Consider the following 18,917-nt stretch of genomic DNA (forward strand, 5'->3'; position numbering starts at 1 on the left):
GTTCTGAAACAGTTCATTATTCAGATTTAAATACGTGGGTAAAATCTACATACCAGTAATTCCTTAGCACTTTCAAATGCAATGGGTAGCAATATATACATTACACACTCACAGCACTGTGCATATTTTCTGTTAAGCACTACTGCTAGACCCACTGATGATTATAATTATGCTGTGATGTTACTGGGGGTTTTCGGGCCTACTAGTGATGCAAGGTCCCCCAGAGTCACTTTAGCAGTTCCTGGACCCCAGTCAGTCTCCGCTGTGTACTCACATCCTTCAGTTCTTCTGTTCTACTAATGCAGGTTTGGGAAGTGTCCTACTCATTACTCCCCATGATCTGGAATTTCTATTGCTGCCACCACCCTTGCCTTGCCCTGTCAGGCACACAGCTCATTATGCTCACTGCAAGATGGTTGTGGATCTCCTCCCTCCTCCAATGTAGCCATGATCTTTCTTTCCCATTCCTTCTTCTCTGATTAGTCTGGGTAATTTCATTCATTCAATCATATTTATTGAGTGCTTACTGTGTGCAGAGCACTGTACTAAGAGCTTGAAATGATGGTATTTGTTGAGAGCTTACTATGTGTCAAGCACTGTTCTAAACACTGGGGTAGATATAAGGTAATCAAGTTGTCCCATGTGGGGCTCACAGTCTTAATCCCCATTTTATGGATGAGGGAACTGAGGCACAGAGAACTTAAGTGACTTGCCCAAGGTGACACAGCAGACAAGTGGCAAAGCCAGGAGAAGACCCATGACCTCTGACTCCCAAGCCTATACTCTTTCCACTAAGCCACACTGCTTCCCTTCAAGAAGGGACATCAGAGAGTGACTACTCTCTCTCCTAAGTGTGGAGGCCAGTGGAACTAGTTGTCCAAGACACCACTCACTTAGAAAAATCATGGTTTCTTCGAAGATGAATTTATGTGGATTAGTACTCATATCATACAAGAATATTACACTTATTATATGTGGCTTAAAGGGCATGGAAGAACATAATAAGGCAGTAAGAGAATACAAGTGGCAAGAATTAAGTAGATTTTCCTAAAGGTTTTTGAGGGGCACCAATCCAAACCTGCCACTTTCTAATCATGTTCATCTTTTACCTTGGCAACTTCTATTTCCTATCATCCAAGTTATAGCAAAACAGATTTAAACATTACAATTTTTTTATTTTGACACTGCCTGTCATCTTAGATGTGAATCAAATTTGCTCCATTACAGTAAATCAGTTTTTGTTCTGAGTACTCAATATTTCAATTCTAATCTGTATACAGCCTTATTGATTCTCCCCAATACTAACAAAGCTAAGTAATTTAGACTCTTAACTCAGTTGGATATTGCAATCAAAACAAATTCTCACTTTTGATTTCAGCATGTGGTTACAACTACCTAAGAGAGAGGCAATGGGAAAATCTTTATTCCCATCTCTTTTTTCCTCCTTTTAGTAAAAATAAATTAATATATTAAAAGAAGATAAGTCTATTAACATTTGACTTATTTTAATATGTAAAGATCAGTAAGGATCCTCAGATTATACAAGATATGCATCTATTACAATTTTAGACTATCCACAATTTCCTTTTTTAAAGTGTATGACGTATATCTGGTTACACAATCCAATTGAGAGGCAATCAGTGTAATAGGTTCAGGTTGCACCATAGCACTTGCATCTGTTCATCAGAACCCCATCTGACTATGGATATGAAGTCTTGAAATAAAGCTATTATGCTTTTCATTAACTACAAAGCAGACCTCATCAGTTGAGAGCTGGTCACAAATTATAAATGGCTAATGCTGAAGTCACTTTGAATTATTTTCAGAAAGCTTTTTTTTTTTCCTTTGGTTGGGGTGATTTTATTTTTCTTTTCATTTAGTCAAAACTCCTATTGCCTATTTATGGAAGAACTGGTACTTTTTCCATTTTTAATAGGGTCTAGACTGGGCCAGCCATAGTTTTGGAAAATATTTCTTCAGAAAGATCTTTTTCTGACCTGAATTGCCCTAGGAAGTACAATGTCAAGACAAACTGATGGCAATAAGAATACCTTACATAAACAATTTTAGCATTCTGTTTCTGGACCTACATATTATTGTCCTTCCTCAGAGCTGTCCTCATTCTGTTTCTGGACCTACATATTATTGTCCTTCCTCAGAGTTGTCCTCAGATTCCAGGAGTCTCCTGACTGACAGAGACCATTTGGGCCTTTTCCAGACCCATTTCCTAGCCTGTCATCCTACTGCCATCCTGAGTCTCACTGAAGTCCTCAGGTTCTGGATACACTTGCGGTGGGTTCAAGGTACCAACACAGAGCCCAATCTCCTTGCAAAAAATGTTTGTAAATTGGATAGATTTCCAAGTCATTAAGGACTGACACCAAAACCCACAACCCCAATCCTATATCTGTGCAGGTTAAAATAGACTTATCAGTTGATAGAAAAGCAGCGAAGTCTAATGGATAGAGCATGAGACCGGGAGTCAGAAGGACTTAAATTCTAATCCCTGATCTGCCACTTCTTTGCTATGTAACCTTCGACAAGGCACTTAACTCCTCTGTGTCTCAGTTAACTCATCTGTAAAATGGGGATTAAGATTGTGAGCCCTGCGAGGGACAACCTGATTACCTTGTAGCTACCTCAGTACTTAGAACAGTGCTTGGCACATAGTAAGCACTTAACAAATACTATCATTATTATAGGACCTGGGTTCTAAACCTACAAAGCAACTGGTCTGCTCTGTGACATTGGGCAAATCACTTAATTTCTCTATGCCTCAGTTACCTTATCAGTAAAATGGGGATTAAGACTGTGAGGCTCCATGTGGGATGGGACTGTGTCCAACCTGATTAGCTTTATCTGCCCCAGCATTTTGTAGGGTGCGTGTCACGTAGTAAGGCACTTAACAAATACCATAAAACGTAAAGCTTTTCAGTCCATTGTTTGCATATCATAAACTCATCTCTTCAGTATGTCCGCCCGCCACCTAAAGCTCAACATGTCGAAGACTGAGCTCCTTGTCTTCCCTCCCAAACCTTGTCCTCTCCCTGACTTTCCCATCTCTGTTGACGGCACTACCATCCTTCCCGTCTCACAAGCCCGCAACCTTGGTGTCATCCTCGACTCTGCTCTCTCATTCACCCCTCACATCCAAGCCGTCACCAAAACCTGCCGGTCTCAGCTCCGCAACATTGCCAAGATCCGCCCTTTCCTCTCCATCCAAACTGCTACCCTGCTCATTCAAGCTCTCATCCTATCCCGTCTGGACTACTGCACTAGCCTTCTCTCTGATCTCCCATCCTCGTGTCTCTCTCCACTTCAATCCATACTTCATGCTGCTGCCCGGATTATCTTTGTCCAGAAACGCTCTGGACATATTACTCCCCTCCTCAAAAACCTCCAATGGCTACCGATCAATCTGCGCATCAGGCAGAAACTCCTCACCCTGGGCTTCAAGGCTGTCCATCACCTCGCCCCCTCCTACCTCACCTCCCTTCTCTCCTTCTACTGCCCAGCCCGCACCCTCCGCTCCTCCACCGCTAATCTCCTCACTGTACCTCGCTCTCGCCTGTCCCGCCATCGACCCCCGGCCCACGTCATCCCCCGGGCCTGGAATGCCCTCCCTCTGCATATCCGCCAAGCTAGCTCTCTTCCTCCCTTCAAGGCCCTGCTGAGAGCTCACCTCCTCCAGGAGGCCTTCCCAGACTGAGCCCCTTCTTTCCTCTCCCCCTCGTCCCCCTCTCCATCCCCCCGTCTTACCTCCTTCCCTTCCCCTTCCCCACAGCACCTGTATATATGTATATATGGTTGTACATATTTATTACTCTATTTATTTATTTTACTTGTACATTTCTATCCTACTTATTTTATTTTGTTGGTATGTTTGGTTCTGTTCTCTGTCTCCCCCTTTTAGACTGTGAGCCCACTGTTGGGTAGGGACTGTCTCTATGTGATGCCAATTTGTACTTCCCAAGCGCTTAGTACAGTGCTCTGCACATAGTAAGCGCTCAATAAATACGATTGATTGATTGATTGATTCAGTAGTTATTCCATTCTCTAAGAATAGGGTTTTTTTGACATGTGTCATTCCTTCATTCATTCATTCAGTCGTATTTATTAAGCACTTCTGTGTGCAGAGTATTGTACAAAGTGTTTGGGAAAGTAAAATCCAACAATAAACAGTGACAATCACTGCCCACAACGAGCTCACAGTCTAGAGAGGGGAAGACATTCAGCAATACAAATAAATAAAATTACAGATATATACATAAGTGTTATGGGGTTGGTACGGGATGGGAAGATCAGAGGGAACAAGTCAGGGTGATGCAGAAGGGAGTGGGAGATGAGGCAGCAAGGCTTAGTGGAAAGAGCATGGGCTTGGGAGTCAGATGTCATGGGTTCTAATCCCGGCTCCGCCACTTGGCTGCAGTGTGACCTTGAGTAAGTCACTTAACTTCTCTGTGCCTCACTTCCCTCATCTGTAAAATGGGGATTAAGATTGTGACCCCCCACGGGGGACAACCTGATTACCTTGTATATACTCCAGCTCTTAGAATAGTGCTTGGCACATATTACGCGCTTAACAAATACCATCATTATTATTATTATGAGGAAAAGTGGGGCTTAGTCTGGGAAGGCCTCTTGGAGGATTTCTCCCAACAGTGCATACATTTTTTAAATGATATCTGTTAAGTGTTTACTATATGCCAGGCACTATATTAAGCACTGGGATAGATACAAGATAATCAGATTGGACATAGTCCATTTCTCACATGGAGCTCACAGGCTTAATCCTCATTTTACAGATAATGTGACTGAGGCATAGAAAAGCTAAATGACTTGCCCAAGCTCTTTTGGCAGACTAGTTACCGATTCAGGATGAGAACCCTCTGATTCCCAGTCTCATGCTCTTTCCACGAAGCCATGCTGCCAACCCACCTTTCAGGAACTAACCCAAAATTTGTTTTTTGGTTTTTAAGGATTATGATTTACAATAGCTTGTTAAGCCAGAAAGACACAAAAAAGTTCTTCATTATAACATATTATTCATTCTTTGAAAATAAAGTATCTCCATTTCCCAAACATGGCTGGGTTAATCCATTGAGTCCATATACATTGGTAGGAGAGGTTTGTATCATTCTAACTTTGCTAGCCATCTTGGTTGGGAAGATATTATTTCTGAAGTATATCACTAGTCTACTTGTTTAATACATTTATTTATTTATTTTAACATAGAGTCTCCCTGAACTAAATGTTAAAAGATTGTGCATGCATAGGAATATCACAAGACATCATTTCATACTTTGTCAGTATATTACAATTTTTAGACAACATAATGAATAATCCAATATTTTATAATTTTTGAAATTATAAATGAATGACTTATGATTGTAAATTAATAACATGGTTAAGCTGAAGTATTCCAATAGCATTTTATTTCATTACAAATGGTTTCTCATTTTCTAAATAACCCGGCCTGTAACAAGAAATAAAAGGATATGGCAAAAACTAATACTGATTTCTGCATTTTGGTTGCTTGGCAACAAGGAAGGGCAAAGGGCTCAAACTGGATCCAAACCCGTTAGTTTTTATTGCCAATCTTAGGGTTTTGCATTCTATTAAAAATCCAGCTTTAACACTATGGTCCCCATTTGCATTTTGTCCTTTGAATCTTAATTGAAAATGAAAAGTTTGTCAGAACAAATAACAGAATAACTAGAGACAGCATGCATTGGAAGTACCTTGAAGAAAGCATATAATAATAATAATAATAATAATAATAATAATAAATGAATTGACAGCACATCCTCAAATTAAATATATGCCTTTTAGAAGTAACCTGTAAGTCAATAGCACAGCAAGTAAAAGAGAAGGTTTACTCACCACAAATCCTTCCAAAAGTATATATGCTTTTTTTTAAGCACAATTGATAGTGAAAAATATTACCAGGTTTTTTTTCTGCTTAAGCTGTGGGAAGAGAATAACCAGCTAGGTTATTTCATTACATAACCATTTGCCACCACTTGTCAGCTGTGTGACCTTGGGCAAGTCACTTAACCTCTCTGTGCCTCTGTTCCCTCATCTGTAAAATGAGGATGAAGACTGTGAGCCCCACGTGGGACAACCTGATCCCCTTGTATCCCCCCCCAGCGCTTAGAACAGTGCTTTGCACACATTAAGTGCTTAACAAATACCATCATCATTATTATTATTATTACATCAGTTCTCATTGGATGTGGTCATCAGATCTTACTAGTTGATATAAAGCCAGTTTAGAATTACTAACACTATCTTCCATCTTTCAGGTAAGAGAATGACATTTTGGATGCAATCACTTTCTAAACTAGGGATGGTCAAACTTCAACTCACAAACCAGAGGTGGGTCACCTTCACTTGTATTTTTTGTGGTGAAAAGCTAGATAGAACACACTGCGGATCACTTTTCACCGAGGTGGTGGCAGGCTGCAGTGTGCAACTTCTCCAGCTTTATGGGAGCAGAAGCACACCCGCCCACATGGGCAGCAGCAGAGGGGGGATGCATCCTTGGCCCCTGTCCCAGCTTTCTCTTGTTCACCACCACCCTCTTCATCACCACCATCCCTTCTCCTCCAAGAATGGCTAGAAGGTTAAAGGATTTTTCCATTTTTATTTTTTTATCTGTGGTTCTCAACCATTGGTTTGTGGTACTGTGGTTCATGAAACTTAGTAAACCCTAATCTAAACAATGGAAGCTCACCAATTTTATCAAAAATCATCTAATAATACTCTTTGAAAGATGTGAGGACCTTTATATCTATGTGAAGAGTTGATATATTCTAAAACCACAAAAGCAATAAAAGCAATATATCAGAAAACATCATCTATGTCATCAAGACCAGCCTCTGTCAAGCTTCTGGAGAAAGAAGAAATCCGTAAGAACTGCAATGACATTATTGTAGCAACCCTTTCAGAGCAATAAATCCCAGATACATCTACCAGTGTAAATTAGCCGAGGTGAAATCTACTGGAAAGCATTAGTAAAGTGGGCAGAGTAAAGTAAGACCACCAGAAGCAATATAATGAAAATGAGTTAGACATTTAAAGAGAAGCAGCGTGGCTCAGTGGAAAGAGCGCGGGCTTGGGAGTCAGAGGTCATGGGTTCGATTCCCGGCTCAGCCACTTGTCAGCTGTGTGACCTGGCAAGCCACTTAACTTCTCTGTGCCTCAGTTTCCTTATCTGTAAAATGGGGATTTAGACTGTGAGCCCCACATGGGACAACCTGATAACCTTGTATCCCCCCCAGTGCTTAGAAGAGTGCTTCACACATAGTAAGCACTTAACAAATGCCATCATTTTTATTATCATTATTATTTAAAAATTGCTTGCAACAATTACACTAGTTGCCCATCCACCTCCCCATCAAACAGAAACTCCAGTCAACCAGCTCACTCCTCTTACCTTAACTTACTGATTTCCTACTATATTTACTAATTCATTCAATCGCATTTATTGAGCACTTACTGTGTGCAGAGCACTGGAAAGTACAATTCAACAACAGAGACAATCCCCTGCCCACAACGGGCTCACAGTCTAGAATTACAGTCACAGTCACAACAGCTCACAGTCTGTAAGCTCGTCCTCTAGACTGTAAGTTTATTAAGAACAAGAAACAAGTCTGCTGGATTGTACTCTCCCAAGTGCTTAGTACAGTGCACTGCACACAGTAGGTACTCAGTAAATGCCAATGATTGATTGACTGCAATCCAGCCCATGCACTACTCTCCTCTAATGCCAAACTTCTCACTGTACCTCAATCTTATCTATCTTCATGTCGATATCTTCTCTATGTTCTGCCTATGTTCTGGAATTCCTTCTCCCTTCATAAACAAAAACCACCACCCTCCCCACCTTCACACTTTGAACTTCTTCTCCAAGTGGTCGTCCCCGACCTCAATTCTCCTAGTACTTCTCCATCTTGTTTTGGCTATACACTTGGATCTGTAACCTTTAAGAACTTCATAGTCACCCACCCACATCCTCACAGCACTTTTAAATATATACAATATGGTAAGCTCACTGTGGGCAGGGGATGAGTCAGGCATATTGTTGTGTTTTACTTTCCCAAGCACAATGCTCTGCACAGAGTAAGCACTCAATAAATCAGACTGATTGATAGCACACTGCTCTCCTATTCACTCCTGCAGATGTTATAATGACTTTTTAATCACAGCTCAAGCTTGTGGATTTCCCCCCAGCTAGGAGCAGCTTTGTCCTCCCCTTCTAGAGGAATTTGCCATAGCCCATTAGGTCTACAAATCAACTGCTATAGCTCACGACTTTCTTTCTCTTATGCCCTAACCCTACAATGTGCATTCACTCCCCACACTCAGGTCTCCCCTCTCCTGTCCCCTATGAAGGATGTCCCTCTTCATCCTTCTCCCCATGAGCGGGCCCTCCTCGGTGTGCTTCCATCCAACCTGTCCCTACCCCTCTTCCCCCCATCCCTGTCATCCTGTCCCAGTGCTGCCCTTAATCCCCCTCTCCAAGCAGTGGCCCCTGCCAGCTCATTCATTCATTCATTCAATCATATTTATTTAGCACTTACTGTTTGCAGAGCACTGTACTAAGCGCTTGGGAAGCTCATCCACATTCAACTCCTGCCTAGCCCCTTTCACCCTCTCGCTCTCAAAACCACCCTCTCTACTGAACTAAACTCACTCACTCCCCTCACTTGCTCCCCTATCCCTTCCTTGAACTCATACCAAAACCCACAGCCCTGGATCACGTGCACAGTTTTCCGCTTGGATGACTGTGTCAGCCTCCTTGCTGATCTCCCTGCCTCCTGTTTCTCCCACTTCAGTCCATACACCGCTCTGTTGTCCAAATCATTTTCCTTCAGAAACATTCAGGCCATGTTTCCCGACTCCTCAACTAGCTCCAGTGATTGCCCACCCAATAAAAGCTCCTCACCATTGGCTTCAAAATACTCAATCACCTTGCCCCCTCCTACCTCACCTTGCTGCACTCCTACTAAAAACCCAGCTCACACACTTCAGTTTCTAGTGCTAACTTTCTCATTGTACCTTGATCTTGTCTATCTTGCCTCTGACCTCTCACCCACACACTACCTCTGTCCCAGAAGGCCCTCCCTCTTCATATCAGACAGATAATTGCTCTCCCCTACTTCAAAACCTTATTGAAGGCACATCTCCTGCATGAAGCCTTCCTTGACTAAGCCCTCCTCTCTCCTTCACCCATTCCCTTCTGCGTCATCCTGACTTGTTCCCTCATTCATCCTCCCTCTAATCCCCATAGCATATATGTATTTACCTGTAATTTATTTATGTCTATTAATGTCTATCCCTTTAGACTGTGAGCTCGTTATGGGCACGAAATGTGTCTGTTGTTGTATTGTACTCTCCCATGTGTTTAGTACAGTGCTGTACACACAGTAAGCACTCAATAAAAACGATTGAATGAATGAATGGATGGAAATAAAATACTCCATTCCACTGAATGTATAATAAAAATGCAGGTACAGTGAATATTCTGATGATCCTAACTTTTGGTCCATATTCCATAAATACTCTGCAATTAGCACAAGCTTGGAAAAAAATGAATTCTGATATATTGAAATAGTATAACCCATTGATTCAGTAGTTTTATATTTTGGGCGGGGAGCACAGTTTGTCTGAGAGCATCTTTATTTATGATTTCTCAACTTGTGCAACAGTGTGTCCTAGTGGAAAAAGCACAGCCCTACCTGGTTTCTAATCTCAGCTCAATCAATCTATCAATCAGCCATTCATATTTATTGAGTGATTATTGTGTGCAGAGCACTGTACTAAGTGCTTGGGAGAGTACAATATAGCAGAGGGGGTAGATATGATCTCTGCCCACAATGAGCTTACAGTTAGGAGGGGGAAATAGACATTAATATAAATATATCATGAGGCACTGACAAATGTCTGCTGTGTGAACTTGGGCAAGTGACTTAAACTGTTTTTAGCCTCAGTTTCCTCATCTGTAAAATGGGGATTCAATACCTGTCTCTCTCCTACTTAAACTGTGAGCCCCATGTGAGATATGGACTGTGTCCTACCACTTTAACTTCTACCTACCCAGGTGCTTAGAACAGTGCTTGACACATAATAAGCACTTAACAAATAAAATCAATATTATGAATACTTGAAGCATCAAATTTACCATCTGAAGGTTGTTCACCACAATTCTTCCTTCTACTGAGTTAAACTGCCTCGGCTCCTCCAACGCCCTATAAACACTCACACCACCCAAACTCCAGTGAACACTTGGTGAATAATAGACATTCAAGGCTTATATGAGGAAAGGGAGTACGAAGAGCAAATGAGGTCCTTTAGCAGTCTCCTCCTTTAATCAATTGTTCTTTGTTTCTTAGTGAATCAAGTAATTCCCACTTGTCATTGTACCAAATGTTTCCTATGGAAAGCAATCATTAAAATATATATTATTTTATGAGTGCATTCAAGAAACAAGAAATCATTTAATTACAGTGTTACATGTGATTAAACTGTATGGGGAAATGAATGTACAATTTATTCAGAATTCACATGTACGTTCATTCATTCATTTCATTCAATCGTATTTATTGAGCGCTTACTGTGTGCAGAGCACTGTACTAAGCACTACGAGATGTTCATGCTCAAATCTCTCCTAGTCTGAAAAATATTTATCTGAATCCCACTATACACTCTAGATACCATTGTATCTCGTCCTTCGATTTATGGTGTCACTTATTAAGGGTTATCAACCTTAAATCACCATGAAAAGAGCCGCAAGAGTAACTTTAGGAGAGGCTGGATATCAGTCAGCCACTGCTGGGTCTTAAAGACCATTAAATTTCTTGTTCTTTACTGCAAGTTTTGTGACATCCTATTCATTATCTCCCAATTTCCTCGACCCATCTTGCTTACACAACTCTATGGCTGAAACACAGGCATCGCGGCAGAGGCATAAAGGTCATAAAGGTGAGAAGCAGCATGGCTCAGTGAAAAGAGCATGGGCTTTGGAGTCAGAGGTCACGGGTTCAAATCTCTGCTCCCCCAACTGTCAGCTGTGTGACTTTGGGCAAGTCACTTAACTTCTCTGTGCCTCATTTACCTCATCTGTAAAATGTGGATTAAGACTGTGAGCCCCCCGTGGGACATCCTGATCACCTTGTAACCTCCCCAGCGCTTAGAACAGTGCTGGGCACATAGTAAGTGCTTAATAAATGCCATTATTATTATTACTATAGTCTAAATCAGTTTTCTCAGCTCTTCCTCTGCCTCCAACCCCCTAAGGGAGCCCCTCAAGGCTGTGATCTGGGTTCCTTTCTCTTAGCACTTCTTGGGAAGCTCATCTGCTCCCATGGTTTCAACTGCCACCGCTGTGTGGATATCATTCAAATCAAACTCATCAGCACAACCTCTCTTCCTCTCTGCTCTCTCTCTTTTCTGTAAACTCGTACTTACTATTGCCTCCACATCTCTCCTTCTATAAAAAACTCTTCCACCTAATTTTCCCACCACAATTAATAACACCATCATCTTTTCCATCCCTCAAATTCTGTTGAGTTATCCTCTACAACATTTCCGGAAACTGCCTTCGCCTCTTCATCCCAACAGCAACCACGTGCAGCCAGGCACTTGTAATATCCTGGCTTGACTAATTCATTAGCCTACCCACTGGTCTGCCTGACCCCAAGTTCTCCCCTCTCCAGTTCATATTCCATTCCTCTGACTGGATCATTTTGCTAAAACACCACTTGGCACAAATCCTCCCTGTCCTCATACATCACCAAAAGTTACACAATATTCTCTGTATCAAACAGAAATTTCTAACCACTGGCTTTGAAGCACTCCGTCATTTCTCTCTTCTGCCACTGCACTCCAGCTTGTAAATATACCAATTGTACCTTGTTCTCATCTGTCCTATCTTCTATCTTTCATTCATATTTTTCCCCCAGCAACTTAAAATCTGACACACTACTGCTTTTCCTGTCTTTAAAGACCTTCTGAAATCACATCACCTTCAAAATGTTTTCCTTGATTCATCTCTAATTTCCCATTTTATGTCTCAACAACTGACACTCCTAAGTGCTGGTGTCTTCCAACCATCCATATATATTTATGTTCACATATGAAATTTCCTATTACTAGATCATGTCTCCTGTGTTGTACTTTCTCAAGCACTTAGTAGGGTGCTCTGAACAAAGTATGTACTCAGTAAATACCATTGATTGATCAATTAACAGCTCCTCTCTTTCCTCTTTCTCTTCTCAATAAATGTGTTTTAATGTCTGTCTCCCCCACTAAATTGAAATTCCCTGAGGACAGGGTTTTTGTCTATTTACTGTACTTTCCCAAATCTGGTATCCTATACAAATTAAGTATTCATTGAGTACTTAATCTGTGCAAAATACTGGATTTAAGAGTACAACCGAGTAAATAGACATGAACATGACTGATTATGTTTTGAGCCCAGCTGACTCAACTCAATGAATTTTCTTCCCAGAGATTATCTCTATCTGCTAGGCATTATAGCAACTGGAAGGGCTTGGTGTCATCATCAGACTTGGAGATTTTGCCACACATTACCTCTTGATGATGATTAAAAACAAACGAAGAGAAGAAAATCCTTGAAAAAACACTGAGGCATCTCACTTTCACATTTTCCCTTCTTGAAAGGTCACTGCTAAAATTTGGTCGCCTTTTAAAAAATAAATTACTTTTGAGATCTTGAGTGCTTTGCAAACTGTAAGTACTCAATAAATACAATTGAATGAATGAGTTCAACTCACAGAAAATAGCCATAAAACCATCTCAGTTGCCAAAGGTTCTTCACTGAGGCACTTAGGGAACTGAGAACAAAATTGTTCATTAGGTCAGCCTATCCTTTCATTCAGTTAAAATACATGAAATTCATTTTATCATTTATATATTCACTTTCCTGATGAAAAGTATGAAAGATTTTCCTAGGCATCGATTTGGATGGCAAATGTTTAAGGATTGTAATTAAGACAAACCATAGAAAGTGCTTTAACCAGGAAAGGACTGTCATTTCAAACAAGAACAGGCTCTAGGGACTTCAAATACATATTCATCTCTATTCAGTACAATATGGTGAAATAGCAAAGATTCCGCACACACAGAATCAAAATGGTGATTACATAAAAAGCTAATAAAAGTATCATAGAAATACTGTAATGCAGCATTTGTATGCAATTTTAATATCACTCCATAATTTTATATCTTCTAGGAGCTCATAGCTATAGCCATGAAAATACTTTGGCTTAATGCATTAAACTTCTTTATATCTTTCCTATAAGTAGAGATTTGCTATCCCTTTAAACCTGATCAAAGTTTTAAACAAAACAAAAATGTCCAAAAGAATCCATTTTTATTTATATTTGTTAGCATAGTTAGGACATATCACCCCATTCATTTCACATTATAAAACAGAAAATACATTTGTGAAAATGAAATTCTGAGTCACCTGATAGATTCGTGATGATAAATTATTGAATAAAACCAGTCAAAATTCATGAACTAGCTTATATGATATATTCTACAGGAAACAATGTCCATTTCTGTCTGTCACTTTCAGTTAACTAGCTAATGTTTAAAGTTACGTTCATAACTTTGAGGATGGTACATCCAGTACTACCAACAATATTAATAATAGCTAGCTCTCTTCCTCCCTTCAAAGCCCTACTAAGAGCTCACCTCCTACAGGAGCCTTCCCAGACTGAGCCTCCTTTTTCCTCTCCTCCTCCCCATCCCTCCTGCCCAACCTCCTTCCTCTCCCCACAGCACCTGCATATATGTTTGTACAGATTTATTACTCTATTTATTTTACTTGTACATACTTACTATTCTATTTATTTTGTTAATGATGTGCATCTAGCTTTACTTCTGTTTATTCTGATGACTTGACACCTGTCCACATGTTTTGTTTTGTTGTCTGTCTCCCCCTTCTAGACTGTGAGCCCGTTGTTAGGGACCGTCTCTATATGTTGCCAACTTGTACTTCCCAAGCGCTTAGTACAGTGCTCTGCACACAGTAAGTGCTCAATAAATACGATTGAATGAATGAATGAATAATGCATTTCCCATAGAGCTTTTCAGGAAAGGAGAAGAAAATGGGGATTAACCTAAAATCCATATGATGTCTCTGTGGGTCTGTGACATTGCTGGGGTTGCTGAACACTACTAAATCCAGTCAAAATAGATCCTAGAATCACTTCAGGTGCCCCCAAACCCAATTACTCCCTTTCTAAAATGGCCAGCTGGGGACCTCTTCATAGTTTATCCCCAGTCCCCGTACCTCTATTGAGGCCCCCAGCCCTGTTCAGATTCCCACCTGAGAGGGTCGGATTAGCCTACCAAACATTCACCTCCCCAGGGCTGACTACAGGAAGTTCATGGAGGAAATACTTCCCCTCCCTCTCATGGCTTCCTAGGTCTACAAATCTCCCCAGCACCCGCACTTCTCCTCCAGCCCCACTACAGGCAGATACCAATCAATCAGTCAATGGTATTTATTGAGTGCTTACTGCATGGAGAGCACTCTACTTAGTGTTTGTGAAAATATACAACAGAGTTGCTGAAAGGTCCTCTGAAACAACCTCACTTAGAGATTAGAGGGAGATAAAGCTATTAAAATAAACAAATTACAGATAGTAGATTAGATTTCAATGCTATTTAACACGATTCTTAATTATATAACAAATGCAATTCCAATTTAAACCACATTTTCCAATGTCTAATACTCCTGACCCCATCTAGGACCTTCGTTCCTTTCCTGTAGGTGTCCTAGGGCTCATATTCCTTTCATGGTCCTCTTCCCCTTTTTCTCTCCACATTTCTGAGTCCTTTGGAAACAGGATTGGAAACCTTGGAAACTCCTGCCAAGGATAGGAGTCTCACTCTGGACCACAAACCTCCACAGTATTCTCACCATAACCTACGATCCTCTCCCATCCCTCCCTCTATCCAGTGCCTGTCCAGAATCAAAGTACCACCTTTCACTGTGTCCTGCTTTCCAGTTAAATAGCGCATAATTTTTCACTTCCAAGATGGCTGAGGCTCTCCTCCTCCAACTACCTGGTCCCCCTACTTCCTTCGAAATCCATACCTTTGATTGAATTGGTTCCAAATGCTGTCATATAAGACATTAATTCGACTTCCCTCATGGAGGATCACCATGAATTGACTCTCCCAGATTTCTGTCCCATTCCTGAGTGTGGGGGCTAGTTGGACTGACCATCATATATATTTTTTACAATTTAGTGAAATATTTACAATAAAATAATAATAATAATAATAATAATGGTATTTGTTAAGTGCTTACCAAAGTGCTTCCAAGCACTATTCTAAGCAATCAATCAATCAATCAATCAATCGTATTTATTGAGCGCTTACTATGTGCAGAGCACTGTACTAAGCGCTTGGGAAGTACAAATTGGCATCACATAGAGACAGTCCCTATCCAACAGTGGGCTCACAGTCTAAAAGGGGGAGACAGAGAACAGAACCAAACATACCAACAAAATAAAATAAGTAGGATAGAAATGTACAAGTAAAATAAATAAATAAATAAATAAATAGAGTAATAAATATGTACAACCATATATACATATATACAGGTGCTGTGGGGAAGGGAAGGAGGTAAGACGGGGGGATGGAGAGGGGGACGAGGGGGAGAGGAAAGAAGGGGCTCAGTCTGGGAAGGCCTCCTGGAGGAGGTGAGCTCTCAGCAGGGCCTTGAAGGGAGGAAGAGAGCTAGCTTGGCGGATGGGCAGAGGGAGGGCATTCCAGGCCCGGGGGATGACGTGGGCCGGGGGTCGATGGCGGGACAGGCGAGAGCGAGGTACAGTGAGGAGATTAGTGGTGGAGGAGCGGAGGGTGCGGGCTGGGCAGTAGAAGGAGAGAAGGGAGGTGAGGTAGGAGGGGGCGAGGTGATGGAGAGCCTTGAAGCCCAGGGTGAGGAGTTTCTGCCTGATGCGCAGATTGATCGGTAGCCATTGGAGGTTTTTGAGGAGGGGAGTAATATGTCCAGAGCGTTTCTGGACACTGGGGTTTATACAAGTTAATCATGTTGTCCTACATGGGGCTCACAGTTTTAATCCCCATTTTACAAATGAGGTAATTGAGGCACAAAGAAGTTGAGTGACTTGCTCAAAGTCACACAGCAGACAAGTAGCAGAACTGGGATTAGAACCCACAGCTTCTGACTCCTAAACCCATACCCTTTCCACTAAGCCACGATACTTCTTTAAAGCAGGTGATCTCCAGAAACATTTTCCCAGGCTGGAAGGAAATAAGGAAATGAAATCTCAGATGAATTGTCTAGTAATAGATAAGCTGCCAGCCAGTTTTCTTCTTTGTATTTTGTTTTGCGACCTCACTATCAAAGCACAAAACTTGCCTCGCAATAAATACTATGCATTACATGCAAGATAGAACTTAAACAACTGTCGTTTTCAGAAATGAACATACAGCAGGCTACAATGTCTGCAGCTGTAATGATTTCATACTTTGCTGATCCTGGCCTTTTCTACTGAAAGACTTTTTAGTAGTCCCCAGTGGAAAGTTGAGATCAGCATTTAAATGCAGGTTTATCTTTTTAACATACTCTAAATCCTCAGAATTCTCTAGCTCTCAATGGCTTTGGGAATTTATGAGTACCTGCATGAGCATTTCTAAGGCCTTTAGGATTCCTTGCAGTCCTTTAGGTTTGATGTTTGCAAAATTATATTAATTTGAACTTGTTTTTATTTCCCTTTTCTCTGCTGTTTGCAAAGGAGCATACCTCTTAACAAGACATAATCTAGTTACTTTCCTTGTATAAAGTACATCTTTCCCCAGTGATTAGGGACCAATTATAAAATATTCGTATCTTCATTGAATTTATACAGCTGAGATATAGCCTTTCTCCTCCAAGGTAAGAGCCAGCCACACATGTGCCATTGCATGGGCTTTTAAAAATGGTAATAGTACTACTAGGTCTATGTTATAAACCTGATATTCATTTGGAATATCTGTCTTCATTTAATGATACGATTAAGACAAAATAACTCAATGCTCTTTAAAATCACAAGTTTTCAAACTTAATCAGCATAGTACTATAGTACACAATACTCCCTTACCTCAATCATTCTTCTATTCGTTCCCTAAAATCACTTAATTAAGTCTTGCAATACTCTTTCTAAATTAAGGTTCTGACCAATTACATCATTTAAAAATTATCTTCTTCTTCACTCAAAAATAAAATCCTGTGTAAAAAAATAACCAGATGTGTTAGTTTCATGTTTTAAGGTTGAACAGGCCTTGGAGACTTAATTCAACTGATTTCAATTTATGGGGTCATTTTTCTACAAAAACATTCAGGGCATGTCACCCCGCTCCTCAAAAAACTCCAGTGCTTGCCTATTCACCTCTGCATCAAACAAAAACTCCTTATCATTGTCTTTAAAGCACTCTGCCACCTCAGGCTTTCCTACCTCACCTGGCTTCTCTCCTTCTACAACCCAGCCTGCATACTTTGCTTTCCTAGTGCTAACCTTCTCTTTGTCCCTCAGTTTCACCTGTATCACCACCGACCCATGGCTCACATCCTGCCTCTGGCCTGGAACACCCTCCCTCTTCAAATCTGACAGACAATTACTCTGCCTCCATTCAAGTCCTTTTTGAGGGCACATCTCCAAGAAGCCTTCACAGACTAAGATGCCCCATTCATCTTCTCCCAATCCTTTTTGCATTGCCTTGACTTGCTTCCTTTGTTCTTCCCCACTCCTAATCTCACAGCACTATCTATGAATCTGTAATTTATTTATTTGTATTGATGTATTGTATTTGCATTTTATTTGTATTGTATTGTATCTGTATTTGTATTGATGTATATATTTGTATTGACTGTAAACTGGTTGTGGGTGGGGAATGTCACTGTTTATTGTTCTATTGTAATTTCCCAAGATTTAGTAAAGTACTCTACACACAGTAAGTGCTCAATAAACATGACTGAATGAATGAATGAACGGGGTATACTGCGGAATTGGTTCCAGGAGCACTAAACACATTAGTAGGACTGACTAACCTGACCTCAGTGGATTTAAATATTATGTTTTTCCTTCTCACCGTGATCCTGAAGAGATGTGTGAACTCTAGAATGATTTTGTCAAAACTAATCAAGCACAGATTGGATGGATTGGGATTTTCCCCACCACTGAAGTGAACAGTGCTTTGCACACAGTAAGTGCATTATAAATGCCATCATTATTAATCAGTCAATCAATCAATCGTATTTATTGAGCACTTACTGTGTGCAGAGCACTGTACTAAGCGCTTGGGAAGTACAAGTTGGCAACATATAGAGACAGTCCCTACCCAACAGTGGGCTACTGCAGAATTTTACTTTTCAAAAGGTCCTTTCACCATTTAGAAAAGGGAAAGTCACTCAGTAAAAGCATATGATATGTTCAGTGCATATAAATTTTACCTGGCAGATTACACTTTAACAAAATTACTGATTTGTTATTAAATTTGATTATGAATTATTTTGCATTGTCCAAGATCATTATGATCATCATTTCACTCTGTAGAAAGAATTAGTTGGAAAGGTAAAAATTTCTCCTAAATTGTTTTTCAGTGACTACTTCAAAATTATTTGGAGTTGAAAGTCTTCACTGATGCATATCAGAGGAAAATTTTCATCTGATGTTCAGAATAAAATAGGCTTCATTTATTGCTTAATTGATAAAGGAGAATATAATACATTTAAGTCTTGTACTGCATTCAAAGAGTCAGTATGACAATGAATTAGAACTGTATTCCCTAATAGGTAAGATAGAAAAAGTATTTTTTACTTTGAGAATGTTTGCACTGTCTTTAGAAACTATTAGAATGACCGAACATTC

General features: G+C 40.5%; 1 protein-coding gene across 10 annotated transcripts in view; it reads right to left on the reverse strand.

Annotated features, from left to right (window-relative positions):
* PCDH9 (protocadherin 9) overlaps positions 1–18,917 on the reverse strand; it is a 1,202,247-nt gene that overhangs the window by 1,082,904 nt on the left and 100,426 nt on the right. The window lies entirely within an intron of this gene.

The sequence above is a fragment of the Tachyglossus aculeatus genome, chromosome 2, assembly GCF_015852505.1.
Source record: "Tachyglossus aculeatus isolate mTacAcu1 chromosome 2, mTacAcu1.pri, whole genome shotgun sequence".
NCBI classification, from domain to species: Eukaryota; Metazoa; Chordata; class Mammalia; order Monotremata; family Tachyglossidae; genus Tachyglossus; species Tachyglossus aculeatus.